The sequence below is a fragment of the Humulus lupulus genome, chromosome 3 (assembly GCF_963169125.1).
Source record: "Humulus lupulus chromosome 3, drHumLupu1.1, whole genome shotgun sequence".
Lineage (NCBI taxonomy): Eukaryota > Viridiplantae > Streptophyta > Magnoliopsida > Rosales > Cannabaceae > Humulus > Humulus lupulus.
The window spans coordinates 181,987,271-182,003,556 of record NC_084795.1 but is presented as its reverse complement, the minus strand read 5'-3'; the positions used below and the strand labels follow the sequence as shown (position 1 = coordinate 182,003,556).

General features: G+C 44.7%; 1 long non-coding RNA gene across 1 annotated transcript; it reads right to left on the bottom strand.

The window, feature by feature from the left end:
- Nucleotides 1-1,162: 1,162 nt before the first annotated feature.
- Nucleotides 1,163-16,095, bottom strand: LOC133821457 (uncharacterized). Its single transcript, XR_009887593.1, has 3 exons — nt 16,010-16,095; nt 2,394-2,478; nt 1,163-1,379 (listed from the first exon to the last, which is right to left on the bottom strand). It is a non-coding gene; the product is annotated as an uncharacterized LOC133821457 (long non-coding RNA).
- Between the last annotated feature and the right edge of the window lie 191 nt (nt 16,096-16,286).

Genomic DNA, 16,286 nt, shown 5'->3' with positions numbered 1-16,286 from the left:
TTTGTCCTCATCTCTATTTATTCCCCAAAGTTAAGCAAATGGAATTTCGGTCTTTTAACTTAAATTCCTAATTACACCACAAATTTCCTAATAATCCACCAAGCACTCAAACACCAATATTCCACCAATTAATTTCATTTACCAATAAACCCCAGTAGTTTGCCAAAATTACCAAAATACTCCTAGGCTCACCCTGAGCCAGGTATTTATTCTCATTGTGACTTTTCCGCTAATTTGCTCAAAAGGATCGAGTCAAGCCGAATATCTCAAATATATCCACATAATAATGTGGTCTTAACACATAACATATAAAATTATAATTATACCCTCAAAGAGTCAAAATTACGAAAATGCTCATTTTTAACAAAAGATGGTCTTTACGCATATTTAATACACATAAACATGCATAAACAGTCATAACATAATATAACTCATATAATTCGCATAATCACACACAAATATATATATATTCAATTAAAAGCACATAATTCAAATTATGCCCTCCTGGCACACTAAGGTACTTAACCTTATTAGGAGTTTCAGGACGTTACAAAAATTGTTCACGTTAGGAGAACACAAAAGAGGCGCATCGGAGCGCCTTTTTTTTCTAGCCCACTACAAGAAAAAATGCTTTTAATAACACCAAAAATGTGTTATCAAAACATACCATAACACTTTTGGTGTGTTAAGACCGACTATGTTATCGTAGGTCAGGGTACTTTACATAACACTTTATCATTGTTATACAGATGTGTTATTATACTGTCAACGATAACATACTTTCTGTGTTATTTTAATAAATAGATAAGTGTTTAATTATATTATTTATAGTCGATTATATAACACATTTCAATACTTACAAAATTTGTGTTATACTACACTTTAGTATAACACATTTTGTGTTATACTACACTTTAGTATAACACATTATTTGTGTTATATAATAAAGTTTGCATAACAAAATTCTTTACATAAAAAGTGTTATTGTAATAGATATTATAACACAATTTTCTTATTATTTAATATTTAGATAAGTTTAAATTCTCATTATATATTCATTTATATAGCACTAATTTATTCAATTATATTTTAATTTTTTTTATATAATTAAAATTAGCTTTCTAATATATACTAGCATCATCAAATGAACTTGATTTTCAAATAACAAAAAATAAAAACATTCAACATTGTATTAACAATCCACAAATTAGTTTAAAACATTCAATACTGTCATCAACAACAAAATGTTCTTTAAGTATTCAAGTAGTCTTAAATATTCAACATATTGAAAAGTTACTACTTTCAGCACAAAATATTCTACAGCTGCCCAACACAAAGCCTTCAAAATTAAGTATCATTTTCTATTTCGCTTGTCACATCTGCAAAATAAACAAAGAAATATTTTATTGTTATTATCTAGCATCACAAATTACTTCAAGAAAAATGCTATGGAAATTATTTCCAAGAGAGGACATCACATACAAAATAATGAATTCACAATATTTTGATTCTAAATTATTATAAATTCACTCTTTATCAACATAACTCAAGAAAAATTAAAATTTAAGCATGTCATGCTATTGAAAACATCTTCTCCAATATAAAATATCATCCAACAATGCCTACATGAATGCAAGCATCATCTTAATTCCAGCCATTCAGAAAGGAAAGTAGATATAGCATGGTGTTGTGTCTATCAAGAAATCAAAATGATCTATTTTTATTGCCTAAGCCGATTAAAGTTCCAACTGCAACTTTTAAAGCAAAAATAAACAAGAACTCAACTTCCGATGACACGCATTATATGCAAGTACCAAAAGACTTTGGAGGAAAACAGGATATCAAACCTTATGATCTGTCATTGTGAAAAAATAAATAATAAGGAACTAATTGCTACTATTTATAGAACTTAAGGACTTGATAGCTTTTTTTTAAGGGCTGAATTGTCAAACATTAAGAAATTCATTATGCATTTAGAGTGATTAAGCAAACTTTGCCAAAACGAAACAAAAATAGATGTAGTGTCATCTGTTCTTGGCTGCTTTTACAACAGTACTAAAACATTGTGCACCACACACACAAATAATCATAGCAGAGAATAGTGATTATTAATAGGGTCCTATTGAATATATTTCAGTTAACAGTTAAAAGAGCAAAGAAAATGATGTCGTGGTGGATATGAAAACTGAGAATAATAAGAAGAAAAATATATTCTTCAATACTTGAAGCTTTGAACTATGAAATTATAATGTCTCTTGTGTGGTGTTTCTTGAATCTGTGAGCTAAAATGAGAATTCATAACCAAACAAAATCTGAAATGCCTTATCAAAATGTTTGACAAACACAAATATTTAGTTAAGAAGAGGAAGGAAATTAGTATGTAAAACTATTACCTTTTTCATCAGTCTCTTTTTTCCATGTGTCTACCAAAGTGAGCAATGAGCAGCTTCCATTTCCTTTCTCTAACCATCTATTTCGCTTGAATTAATCTACAAATGGGTGAGAAATACAGTTTTTTCCTGCTATGATAACCATTAACAGCCATAAAATCTGAGTTATTGAAAATAATTAGCTTGGCAACAAGAAAATGAAGAAATAGTAGTGAAATCAATGTAGCACTTTCTTGTAGTTATTGAAAACCATTTCAAGCAATAGTAGTGAAAGTAACCAACACATATATTAACATCAAAAGAAAATAATTATATTATCTTGCACTAAAAAAGCCTATGCTCTTATCAATAATATATTTAAAACCAAGCTAATTAGAAAGAAAAAAAACAAATTCCAAACACTATGTCAGATAAGTAATTTTCTAATTAAGTTCATTTTAAAAACCCTTATTATAATTAAAGTCTTCCTTAGTACGTACTATATATATATATTTAAATTTATATATATAGAAATATAAAATAAGATTTTATAGGCATATTATATGCATATGTAGTCTATGGCATGCATGATGTGTGCTCTTGTACCATTATGGTTAATTAATAAGAATTTATTAAGCTTAGTGGTATAATTATATACTATTAGCTTAAAATTAACTTAAAAGAGCTATGTAATCAACATGATATATACTATACCAGAATAGCAATGGGCGCATGTTGTTTTGTTTATTTATATGCTGACAAAATGAACTTTCTCAGTCAGACTTGATAAAATTGTTTCATTGGGAACCTTGATATCCTCCTAATAGGAATGAAAATCAGCCAAATTAAAAGCTTGGACAATCATAAATAATTGATAAAAGTACAGCCACAGATACATAATTTAACTGAATCTTAAATAAATTGTGGTAGCACTGAGAAGGTACCTTATTATAAGAAATGCAAGTAACTCTATTACATTAGCTCTATTCATATTCCTAACTCTTGAAGGTAATATCTTTATGTGAAGATATCACTAAATCTGTCCTATCATCAGGATCTCTAGCCACAAGCAATGAACACTTACCATTAATTGCTAAGTCCTGTGCGAAAGCAGAAAAAAAGGCATTGAGAAGACAACTAATTGAACTAAATAAAGAAAAAGAGCAAAAATTCTCAAACAATTGATCTCAGTAAACACTGGTGTATATATGACAAATGTCAACCATATGCAAAGTTGTATGCCCTAAATATCCACGGGCTATTAGCGAGCTGAGAAATGGCATAATTATATCAGCCACGTGGATGCCACGTGCCCGGAGCCGCTGTTGCCAGGTCCTACCTCTTTAGCTCGAGGTAACCAAAGGCTTAATGAGATTACTAAGGAGTCGGGTTAGGAGCATGGACACCACGACCTGAGAGTACATCAAGCTCAAGGTGCGAGCTTGAGTTGGCACCTCTAACCCTTTATAAAGTCAACCACACAATGTAAACATGCATATATCAGACATCACGTGTCTGATATATCCCTGAATTCTCGGACACGCAGCATAAACGTGCGTGTTCAGGCACCCACGACTGGGTTGGGCCGTGCGACCCATTATCCCCCTTACCTATTGATTAGACCACACTTCATTGTCAGGTTTTAGGAATTAATCATGAATGTCACAGAAGTGACATGATGGGTAAGAAGGTCACGGGATGACCCCCCTTGCCGACCCCCAGGTGCCCTCTCCCTATAAATATGGAGACCCTAGGAGTTGCAAGGGGTTGGATTCTATTTTGTAAAGAAATACCCTGTAAAGAATATCAGAAAGAGAGAAATAATATAGGCTAGTGGACTAGAAGGATTCTAACCTTTGAACCACCTAAAAAATTATTCATGTTACCATTTTACTTTAAGATCATTCATCTATAACGGTTCATTATTTAGCACTAATCCCACTCTTATTCTATTAATTATCTGTTGCCGAAGAACCGCGTCAACAGTTTGGTGCTTTCATTGAGAGGCTGTTAGATTGGTGCTATCGCAAATACCCAACCATGGTAATCACTCGCTCAAGACATGGTAACGAGGCAGACCAACATGATGGGCAGGAGGCCCATCATGCCGCCATTTCCGATGATCAGAACCCTGAGGTTCAACAGCGGTCGGGCAAGCAGCCAATAGGCCAAGATGACACTGGAAGATCGGCTCCCTGGCTACCCAATCCAAATCCAGATTTTTACACGGCGGTGGAAATGGAAAATGCACAGCTGAGGAGTCAGCTGGCGAAAGCTAACCAGCAGATTCAAGACGTTTTGGCCCGACTGCCCCCTCTTACAACCGACGCTAACGTTGGAAAGAGGCAAGGCGAGACTGATAAGTCCCGCTGGGGTAATCGGTCCAGGCCCAACTCCTCGATCAAACCCCCGACATCAAACTCTATTCCCACATTGCACCACCGGGAGACAACTTTTGAGAAACTACCTAGGACCGAGCAACAGTATAACCGATCGGTCCGGACCTCAACTCCCAGCTCACTTCTGCCCTTGAGCGCACCCAAGAGGGCTCGAGGGAGCTCACGAGGGAGATTCGAGGACGGTTCACAACGACAGCCCGCCCCGGCTAGCCGTCCTGCGCCTCGCTCAGACCGCCGAGCACAGGACCCGGAGGTTGGTAGAGCCGAGCGGCCCCGACCTAATCTGATCCGCCCTGATGGGACCAGAATTGCATCTCTATTCAGGCATCCTCCTTCACCGATTAGATACCCGTCTCCTCCTCGGCCAGTCTGAGACATTCCGGCTCATGGGAGCAGTAGGAGAAATCCACCTTCCGCCGGACCTTCCCATCGTAGCCGGGCGCCTAGAGAAGTCCTGGATCCTCATCCCTAGAGGCGGGCTCCAAGCTTCTCAAATGGGAGCTATTGGACTAGAAGTCGTCGAAGTGACCTTTCTGGCGGAGACCTGTGCCAACGTTTGAGCTCAGCACAAAGTCCTCAGGCCGCCCCGAGGGGTGACCTCCGAGATCGCCTAAACTCTCAAAGGGGAGACCCAGTGGGAAACGGCAGCTGCACTCGCCAAAGGGAAGACTTGTCTGAGGTACGCGATAGAAGGAACGTCCCATATAACCTATCTCAAGAAAGGAGGGACAATAACCCACCAAACGCGTACAATGGATCCGGAGCTGTTGAACAGCCCCGGAACAACCAAGGAAATCAGGACAAAACCCTTGAGCGTCTGGCTCAGATGGAGGAGTTGATGAGGAAGCTCCTATCAGAAAAAGAAAAAGATGAATATGATTCAGGGGATGAACTTGAGCTCTTCGCCCCCAGCATAGCAGCAACGGCGTATCCACCCAGTTTCCGTATGCCTCATTTGTCCAAATTTAACGGAGACGGGGATCCGTCAGATCATCTGGGTATGTTCAATACCTTGATGATGGCCCACAACATTGGTCCCAAGCTGAGGTGTCTAATATTTCCTTCCACCTTGACTGGGCCGGCCAGACAGTGGTTCAAACAGAGTAAGAAGTAATCAATCAGCTCGTGGAAAACTTTCTTTACTGACTTCAAGAGAGCATTCCGAGCTTCCCAGGCTACCCGCGTCAAGGCCGACACCCTGGCAAACGTGAGGCAGCAACCTGATGAGCCTCTGAAGGCTTACCTGAGCAGATTCGCGAACGTGGCTACTCGAGCCAGAGACGCAAATGACAGCTCCGAGCTCATGGCTTTGAGAACTGGGATCCTCGTCGGAGGGGGACTCTGGAAGGAGATACAAAGGAAGGGAGTCAGCACAGTAAACGAATTCCTAAATAGGGCCCAGGGATGGATCAACCTGGAGGAGGCGCAAGCCTCAGCCGCAGGAACCAGCCAGGCCCCTGAACAGCCTGCTGGAGTGGGAACGGAGGTCATGACAGTGACCCAAACCGTTACACAGAATAACCAGTTTGGGGGAGGCAAGAGAAAGGGGAATGGCCAAGGCAACCAGCACGGCCCAAAGAAGAACAAGTCCGTAGAAAAGTTTAAGCCGATCTACGCGACTTATACCGACCTCACCCACTCTAGGGAGAACATCTTCCTAGCAAATTCTGCTCTCCTCCCCTGGAAGAAGCCGGAACCGTTAAAGCACCAGAAGGGTAAGCGAGACCCTTCCAAGTTTTGTCGGTTCCACAACGACATTGGCCACAATACCGATGATTGTAGACACCTGAAGGATGAGATCGAAACTCTCATCAGAGCCGGACCCCTGGCTCAGTATGCGCGGAATAGAGTTCCCGCAGGCCATCCAGCTCCGGAAGTCCCGGTCAGTCAGCCCGGGTCTTAGGTAGATCAGGACGTCCCTCCTCCCGTGATAGGAGGAGAGATCTCCACGATCTCTGGAGGTCCCCATCTGGCTGGCACAAGCCGAGGTGCTCAAAAGAGATACGTCAACGAACTTAAGGCTCATAATGGAGTGGAGTTCGTCCTTGAACAGCATCTCCCAAAGCAACAACGATTGGAGAGGCAACCAATCATATTTACTGAAGGAGATGTCAGCCACATCCAGTTCCCTCATAACGACCCTCTGGTCGTAGCAGTGCAGCTCACTAATCGGAGGGTTAGGAGAGTGTTGGTCGATAATGGGAGCTCGGTAAACCTACTGTTCCGGTCCACGCTGGAGAAGATGGGTTTGTCTGTCACCGAGCTAAAAGCCACCTCCATAATGCTCTACGAATTCTCTGGAGAGGAATCGGTGGCGATAGGAACGATTGAGTTGGTGATCACCTTGGGAGAGGGACCTCGGACAGTCTCGAAACTCCTCGAGTTTGTGGTCATCGATTGTCCCGCCGCGTACAACGCCATTTTGGGTCGACCTACACTAATAGCGTTTGAAGCCGTTACATCCATCTGCCACCTCGCATTGAAATTCCCCTCTTCCACGGGGATATGCACGGTCCGTGGCGATCAATTTGCTGCCAGGGAATGCTACAGCATTTCCATGAAGGGAAAATTAAAACCCGGGCAGTTAACGATGACCGTCCAAGGTGGAAATGAGGAATCTCAGGAACCTTTGCCTAATCCTGAGATTGAAAAACCTCAAAATGCCGAAGGGGAAAATATCGTCTTAAGTGATGATATTGACCCCAGAATAGGCGAGGATAAATCTGAGCTCCAAGCTATTGAAGAGCTCGAGGGGGCAAATATCGATCCACAGAATTCCTCGCGGATAGTAAAGCTCAGGAAAAGTCTATGTGGCAAGAGAAAGGCAGAGCTGATTAAGTTCCTACAGGAGAACTTGGACGTGTTTGCATGGTCTCATGAGGACATGGTGGGGATCAGTCCGAGCGTCATCATGCACACCCTCCATTTGGATAAAAGCGTGCCTGCAAAATCCCAGAAACAGATGCGCCTAGGAACAACCCAAGTTAAAGCCCTAGAGGAGGAATTAGCCCAGCTCAAAAAGTGCGGCTTTATCCGTGAGGCTAAGTTCCCGGTCTGGGTCGCCAATCCTGTGTTGGTCCCGAAGCCCAACGGGAAATGGCAGACCTACATCGACTTCTCCGATCTGAACAAAGCTTGCCCCAAAGATTGTTTTCCCTTGCCAAGGATTGACCAATTGGTAGACGCCACGGCGGGGCGCGAGCTCGTGTCCTTTATGGATGCGTACTCAGGCTATAATCAGATCACCATGAATCCAATGGACCAGGAGCACACTAGCTTCATGACCCCAACTAACGTTTATTGTTACAAGGTCATGCCGTTTGGGCTGAAAAACGCCGGAGCTACATACCAGAGATTGGTAAACAGGATGTTTGCCAACCAGATCGGGAAGAACATGGAAGTGTACAATGACGACATGCTGGTCAAGTTGAAAACTGCCGATAACCATGTTTCTTACCTGGAGGAATGCTTCAAGATACTGAGAGAATACGGCATGAGGCTTAACCCGCAAAAGTGCACATTCAGAGTCGCCTTAGGGAAGTTCCTGGGTTTCATTGTCAATACCAGAGGAATTGAGGCAAACCCCGATAAGATTAGGTCGTTGCTCGAGCTGCCCTCACCTCGATCGCGAAAGGACGTTCAAGGCCTGACAGGAAGGGTGGCGGCCCTTAATCGATTTATTTCTAAATCTATCGACAAGTGTCTACCATTCTACAACCTGCTCTGGGGGAATAAGAAGTTTAAATGGAACGAGGAGTGCGAATGTGCCTTCCTCAACCTGAAAGCACATTTAGCCGAGCCGCCCGAACTATCCAAACCAACGGTAGGAGAGCCTCTTTTCCTTTACCTAGCCGTCACGAAAGATGCAGCTAGTGTTGTATTGGTCCGAGAAGAAGACCGGTTTCAGAAGCCAGTCTATTACATCAGCAAGAGGCTTCTCGGGGCTGAGTCCCAGTATCCGTTGATGGAGAAGATGGCTTTCTATCTCATTATGGCCTCCCGAAAGCTCAGGCCGTATTTCCAATCCCACTCAATACATTTCATAACCGATCAACCTTTAAGGCAGGTTTTGCAAAAACCTGAAGCATTGGGACGTCTGTTGAAGTGGGCTATTGAGCTCAGCCAATTCGAGATTTTGTACACTTCGCGAACTGCAATAAAAAGCCAGGCCCTGGCTGATTTTGTGGCAGAATGCACAGGATTCAGAGAAGATCCTGTAGAAGATTCACCCCAGACCTCCTTAGTCCAGGCCTCGTGGAAGGTCTTCGTAGATGGCTCATCTAACGAGAATGGCTTTGGGGCTGGAATCATTTTGATATCCCCAGAAGGACATTGATTCCACTCGGCGTTAAGATTCGGATTCAAGGCATCCAACAACGAAGCTGAATACAAAGCTTTACTGGCCGGGCTAAGGGTGGCCAAGGAGCTGAAGGCCAGCTCCGTTCAATGTTACAGCGATTCCCAGCTCGTGGTAAACCAGGTGCTAGGTGAATACCAAGCACGGGGAACCAGGATGGCTGCTTACCTGGCCAAGGTAAAAGTCGAGCTGTCTGCATTTGAACGGGGCTCAATTGAGCAGATACCTTGGGAGCAGAATGCCAACGCGGACGCCCTGGCAAAGCTCGCTACCTCCGGGGAGGCAAAGACTTCGGGGTTAGTACCGGTAGAGTTCTTGGAGAAACCAAGCATAGAAGAAGTCGGGGCGGAGGTCGAGATGGTCGACGCCAAACCGACCTGGATGACCCCCATCCTCGATTATCTCACAGCAGGAAAGTTACCTGAAGAGCGTAATGACGCAAGGCGGGTACTTTACCAGGCTCAAAGGTATACAGTGGTAGATGGGATATTATACCGGCGTGGGCACTCTCTACCCCTCCTACAATATGTTCTTCCAGGCGAAGCAAAGACCATTTTGCAGGAAGTGCATGAGGGTTTTTGCGGAGATCACACTGGGGGGCAAAGCTTGGCCCTGAAGATCTTAAGGCAAGGATATTACTGGCCCACTCTGTCAAAGTACTCGATCTCCTACGTTAAAAAATGTGACAAGTGCCAGCGATTCGCCACAGTTGCCCGAGCTCCCCCAGTCGAGCTGAAGATGATCTCGTCCCCGTGGCCATTCGCGGTCTGGGGAATCGACTTGGTTGGCGCCCTCCCTACTGGAAAGGGAGGAGTCTGTTACGCGGTGGTGGCTATCGACTACTTCACCAAGTGGGCAGAGGCAGAACCCTTGGCAACAATCACTTCAAAAAGAGTCCTCAACTTCATGATCAAAAGCATTATCTGCCGATTCGAGCTGCCAAAGAAGATCGTATCAGACAATGGAACGCAGTTCAACAGCGACCTCTTCACCGAATTCTGTGAGAGGCACGGCATTGTAAAAGCTTCTCCTCCATGGCCTATCCCCAAGAAATTGGGCAGGTCGAGGCCGTCAATAAGACGCTAAAGGCGAGCCTTAAGAAAAGACTGGATGAAGCCAAGGGAGTCTGGCCAGAACAGCTCCCCCAGGTACTATGGGCATACCGGACCTCACATCGAACGCCGACAGGTCATACTCCTTTCTCCCTAGCTTTCGGGAGTGAGGCAGTCCTTCCTGTCGAAATAAAGGTAGCCTCGCGTAGAGTCCAGGCATATGACCAGGACCACAATCATGAACTGCTCTGCGCATCCCTCAACCTGATTGATGAAAGACGAGAAGATTCACAGCTACAGCTCGCGCACTATCAACAAAAGATCACTCGTTATTTCAACTCAAAGGTCAGAAAATGTGCCTTTAGCATTGGCGACCTGGTCCTCAGAAGAGTCTTCTTAGCCAGTAAAGATCCCAAAGACGGAGTATTGGGACCGAACTGGGAAGGGCCATATCAAATAACCGAGGTCATAAAGGAAGGAACCTACAAGTTAGCTCGGCTTAATGGAGAAGCAGTCCCGCGAACTTGGAACGCCATCCATCTGAAGAAATATTATCAGTGATACCTTTGTAAGGCTTAATTAGAAAGGCCATCTTTTGTTTATTAAGTAATAAGAATTAAATCTTTTTCCATTATTGTGTATATTTGGTGATGTAATCTCAAGTAACCACGAAAGACCCTTTCCTAATTACTTGGGGGGCATATGGTGCCTGGATATAACCAGGTCATCTTAAAGACTTAGAAGTTAATTCAAATTGATTGATCAATGTTTTTCTTAAAAAGCACGAGATATTGATAAAGGATTAACGCGAACTAAGTCGTATCCTGGATATAACCAGGTCGTCCTAAAAAACTTAGAAGTTAATTCAAATTGATTGATCGATGTTTTTCTTATAAAACACGAGATATTAATAAACGATTAACGTGAACTAAGTTTTCAAATTAACGTCTTGGATGTAACCAGGTCCTAAAACTTAGAAGTTAATTCAAATTTATTGATCGGTGTTTTTCTTATAAAACACGAGATATTAATAAAGGATTAACGCGAACTAAGTTTTCAAATTAACGTCCTGGGTGCAACCAGGACTTAACTCTTAGAAGTTGGTTCAAGTTGGTTAACAGATGTCTTTTTTAGAAAAGCGTAAGATGTCAATCACAACACCAATAGAAACTAAGATTATCACCAAAATGCATAAAAGAGAAATGAGATAGAGGCAAAAGGATGTAAATCAATTAAAAATAAGGTTGAAAAAATCAATTGTCTCGAGGTTGAAAAACCTCATAATATAAAGTTACAAAAAAAAAATGTGCAAAGGATAAAAAGAAGAGGAGAAAGTTCCTAGGCCCCGCCAGGTCGCTCTGTTGAAGACACCACCTCGCCATCTTGCTCGGTCGCGGCTGGAGTTTCCCCGGTCTCGAAGGGCACCTCTTGTTGGAGGTGAGCTTTGAACTTCCCGAGGAAAGACTCCCACGCTTCCGTCCCCAAGAAGGAAAAGTCACCATCTGGGTTGAAGGCCCAGCAATGGTACAGCATGTTCTCCATGGAGGTGGTGGAGGTCGCCTTCTCCGCCGCAAGGGCGACCTTAGCTTCTTCAAGTTCCACCCTCGCGGAACTTAGGGCGACCTTGGTGGACTCGGCCTCCAGCAGCTTGGGTCGAGATGCGTCCAGCTCAGCCCGCACAGTTGCCAGGGCGTCCTTGGCGTCCTATTCCTGTTTTTGGGCAGTCGCAAGGGCGGCTAGGGCAGTCTGATGCTCGCTCCTCATATCCTCGAGCCTGGCCCTAGATCGGGATATGCTCCGGTGAAGGGCCAAAGCACCCTGCAAGACCAAAAGATAATAAGGAAACTGCCTTAGAAAAAAAAACATATGATGCATACAAACAAGGAGTACCGGTGGCAAGGCCAACTTATCCTGAGAGTCATCCCCAGCGAGGACTCCATCACGTTCTCCGGGCTCCTTGTCTCGATCTCCCGCAGATCCCTCGCGAAGGCATTGTAATAGTGGTCCACGGTGTAGCTCGCTGTCTCGTAGACCGTCCCCCGAAAGACATCGGGGATCTTCTCCAAGGCCCGGGGATTCACCGGGACGTGCACCTCGGGGGGCGTAGTTAGCGAGGTCCCAGTGGCTGCCTCCTTTTCCCGGGCAAGGGCGGGAGCTCGAGGTGGAGGTGGAGCCATCTCCTTTGCGGCAGGAGGAGATGGAGGCACCTTTTCATTGGCAGAAGGGCCTGGATTTTTCCCCTTAGCCGGGGACTTGGAGGATGTCCCAACAGCTTGCTTCGTCAACCGAAGCCTCTTCACCAAAGGCCCTGAGGGAGGATTTCCCCCCTGGAACATGGCCCGTAAGCTATCGTCTCCGGCCTGCGACATCTCTGTTGAAACAAAGACAAAGCATTAATATACATGTAAAAATTCTTATGCAAAACAACAAAAATAAAAGGGAAAACAGAGCTCGAGTATGTATTGAAAGGGGTCCTACCCTCCGAGCTAGAGGAGGAATCTATGGTCACGACCTCCGGCCCCGGAGCTTCAGCAGGGGAGTCTAAGATAACGACTTCGCGGGCTAGAAGAGGCTCTGGGTCTGAATCTGCTTCGGGACTAGACTCTTCTACGTACTGCCTAAGACCCGGAGCTACTACACCCTCCCGGAGGGAGGGCCACGACTGAAGATTGGTCCCGTACTCCTCGAAAAAGGCCGACCTAAAGGCTAGGGTATTATCTACAACTACAGTACCCCTAGGGCGACTCATGTCATAACCCAGCACGAGCTGGTCGACACATTGGAGTAAGGTTATGTCGCGGTCTGGGTCACTTCGATGGCGATGAACGGGCTGGCTGGGATTGAACCTAGCAAGCCTTAAGTCTACAGTGGCCCTATCTGAATCCCTAAATAGATAAGGATTACCTTGGCCGGAGGGGCCGGCTACTGTCCCGGACTGGGCCCTCTCCACGTTTGCTTCTTGGGCGACCTCCAAAGCCCGCCTCCGCCGCACGAGGGGCACCTCATCCTCCTCGTCCTCTTCCTCTCCCGCGGCCTCCTCAAGGCCAAAGTTTGGCCTGGGGAGATTAGCTTGCATGTCAACATTGTCTCATCGGACATGAGCTGGCGATAATCCTTTTTGCTTGGGGGCAGCCCCGCCAAGGTCTCGTATTGACCCCCAAGGGTCACGAACTTGGTCGTCCTTGCGAAAATGGCTACATGATTGTTTCCATGTCAGGAACGAGTAAAAGAGGCTAATCAGCAAATTAACTTACGAGCTGGGAGTAGAGGGTACTTACGAGGACGGTTGAAATAGTGGTGTTCGCAGTTGCGAAACCCCTTGGACATGAAGAATTGGTCTTTAAAGTCATTGGGGTGGCTGGGAAGCTCGATGACCGCTGCCGAATTTGGAAAACGGGTCAGATAGTAGAACCCATCGCCTCGCCCCCGCTGCTCCGAGCTGGCCTTGAGGCAGAAAAAGTAGAGGATGTCCGCCGGCGTGGGGACCTCCCATTCCTGCTTCAGGAATAAGTATTTCAGCCCCGCTAACAAACGATATGAGTTAGGGGGGAGTTGGAAAGGAGCCAGCTTCACATAATTTAGAAAATCCGCGAAGTACTGGTCCAGCGGGAGGAAGGCCCCAGCCTTGAGGTGCTCGTCGCTCCAAGCGGCGTAATCCTCATCGAGCGGCACGCAGCTCCGCTCACCTTCGAGGGGAGGTCGGGCATCTAGGGCACCCCTCCCTATTTCAATGTTGTGGGAAAGGAAGATTTTATTCATTTTCCCCTGGGTGTTGACCTTCAAGGCGATCCTCTCGGCCTCAAAGAAAGCATCAGGCCCCACCTCGAGCTCCTGCTCCACGGCTGGACCAAAGGCGGGGATTGGGGAGTCTAGGAAGACGAGCTGCCAGCACTCTTCTTGGATGCGGTTTTCTTTGGTCCCATCTGGTCGCCTAACGAACAAAAGAAGAAAATTTAGAAAGGGCGACCTAAGCATAAGAAAGAATCTAACGCGAAGTGTTTCCTTTACACGGGGTGAGGTAATCTTAGCCCGTGGAGAGTGAGACCACGCGGTTTTATGAACATGCGCCTGTGCTCCCAACGGGTCCCCGATTACTCGGAATCCATGTGTCAGGAGGGTCAGAGTAAAAGTTTGCCTTGGAAGGAAAGTTTCAGTAGGCAAACAGTGAAAAACCGCCTGTAAAGCGTGTCCCCTAAGCTACCCGGTTTTGCACCCTAAAAACTGGCTATTTCAAACAAGCATACAAAAAATTTACCCAGAAAAGTGTACCCTATGAGTCATGCTCCTAAATGGTTTTTTCTATGGTCGATGCCCTAGGATAAAATCCTACGCATATCATACCAACAAAAAACCAACAAAATACTGCATGCTATTACAGGGACAATTTACCTAAGCAACAGTGAAGAAAAACCTTTAAAAAAATGCACAAGTAGAGGACTTACAGAAGTATTTTTCTATGGTGAGACTGAAAGGGTCGTCTGGGTTGGAATCCTGCTGGGATTGCTGGTGCCGAAGTCTCAAAGGAGCTCTCATGCCTGAATTTCTGGAACGCTGGGAACAATGACCGGAAGAAAGAGAGGGTTTTGAGACTGAGAAGAAAGAAGAAGATGAGAAAATGAGAAAATGAGAAAATTTTCAAATGAACGGGTAGCCCATGCGAAAGGTGGCCACCCCTTTTATATACGTAAAAGGCCAGAAGAGGAAGGCCGTTGGATCGCCTTGATGTAGGATACGAGGATCACTACTCGAAAGGCGAAACGACGGCCGAGTATAGGCTAGGCCATTTAATACGGTTCTCAAAAGACGTACCGTCACCAACCACGATGCTCCACGTATTCGATACCAGCGTAATGGGCGGAATGTGAAGAGTCCACAAAGAAGCCTAAAAGCCCCCACTGTGGCCCCAGGTGATGTCATATGCCACGAGCAGGGGCTTGGGGGGCAAATGTACGCCATAAATATCCACGGGCTATTAGTGAGCTGAGAAATGGCATAATTATATCAGCCACGTGGACGCCACGTGCCCGGAGCCGCTGTTGCCAGGTCCTACCTCTTTAGCTCGAGGTAACCAAAGGCTTAATGAGATTACTAAGGAGTCGGGTTAGGAGCATGGACACCACGACCTGAGAGTACATCAAGCTCAAGGTGCGAGCTTGAGTTGGCACCTCTGACCCCTTATAAAGTCAACCATGCAATGTAAACGTGCATATATCAGACATCACGTGTCTGATATATCCCTGAATTCTCGGACACGCAGCATAAACGTGCATGTTCAGGCACCCACGACTGGGTTGGGCCATGCGGCCCATTATCCCCCTTACCTATTGATTAGACCACACTTCATTGTCAGGTTTTAGGAATTAATCATGAATGTCACAGAAGTGACATGATGGGTAAGATGGTCACGGGATGACCCCCCTTGCCGACCCCCAGGTGCCCTCTCCCTATAAATATGGAGACCCTGGGAGTTGCAAGGGGTTGGATTCTATTTTGTAAAGAAATACCCTGTAAAGAATATCAGAAAGAAAGCAATAATATAGGCTGGTGGACTAGAAGGATTTTAACCTTTGAACCACCTAAAAAAGTATTCATGTTACCATTTTACTTTAAGATCATTCATCTATTACGGTTCATTATTTAGCACTAATCGCACTCTTATTCTATTAATTATCTGTTGCCGAAGAACCGCGTCAACAAGAGTGATTTTTCTTAAACAGTGGTTGAAAGCAAACAACTTCAAATTAAGAGAGAAATCCCTAAGTGGTTGAAAGAAAAAATTCTCAAACAATTGATCTCATTAAACAATTATTTTGATAGAAATATAATACTTACCCCCTTTTTTCAACTCATAAATGATTAATGCCATAACCTCGCAAGGAGACAGCAACTCCAAAGCATTGTCGAACAAAACAGACCCCTGAGAGTATTAGCAGGAAGAACCACAAAGAAATTGGCCAAATTAGGGTCTGCACATAGTCCCTGAAGAACTAGAGAAAAGAAATGGACATACCATGATACGTACCAGCAGTGCTGCTTACTGCATTTAGTATCAGCCTGTTTTATATGAAGATCAGTTGGTTTTTGTCCTGTTACATTAAAAAAACAAGCA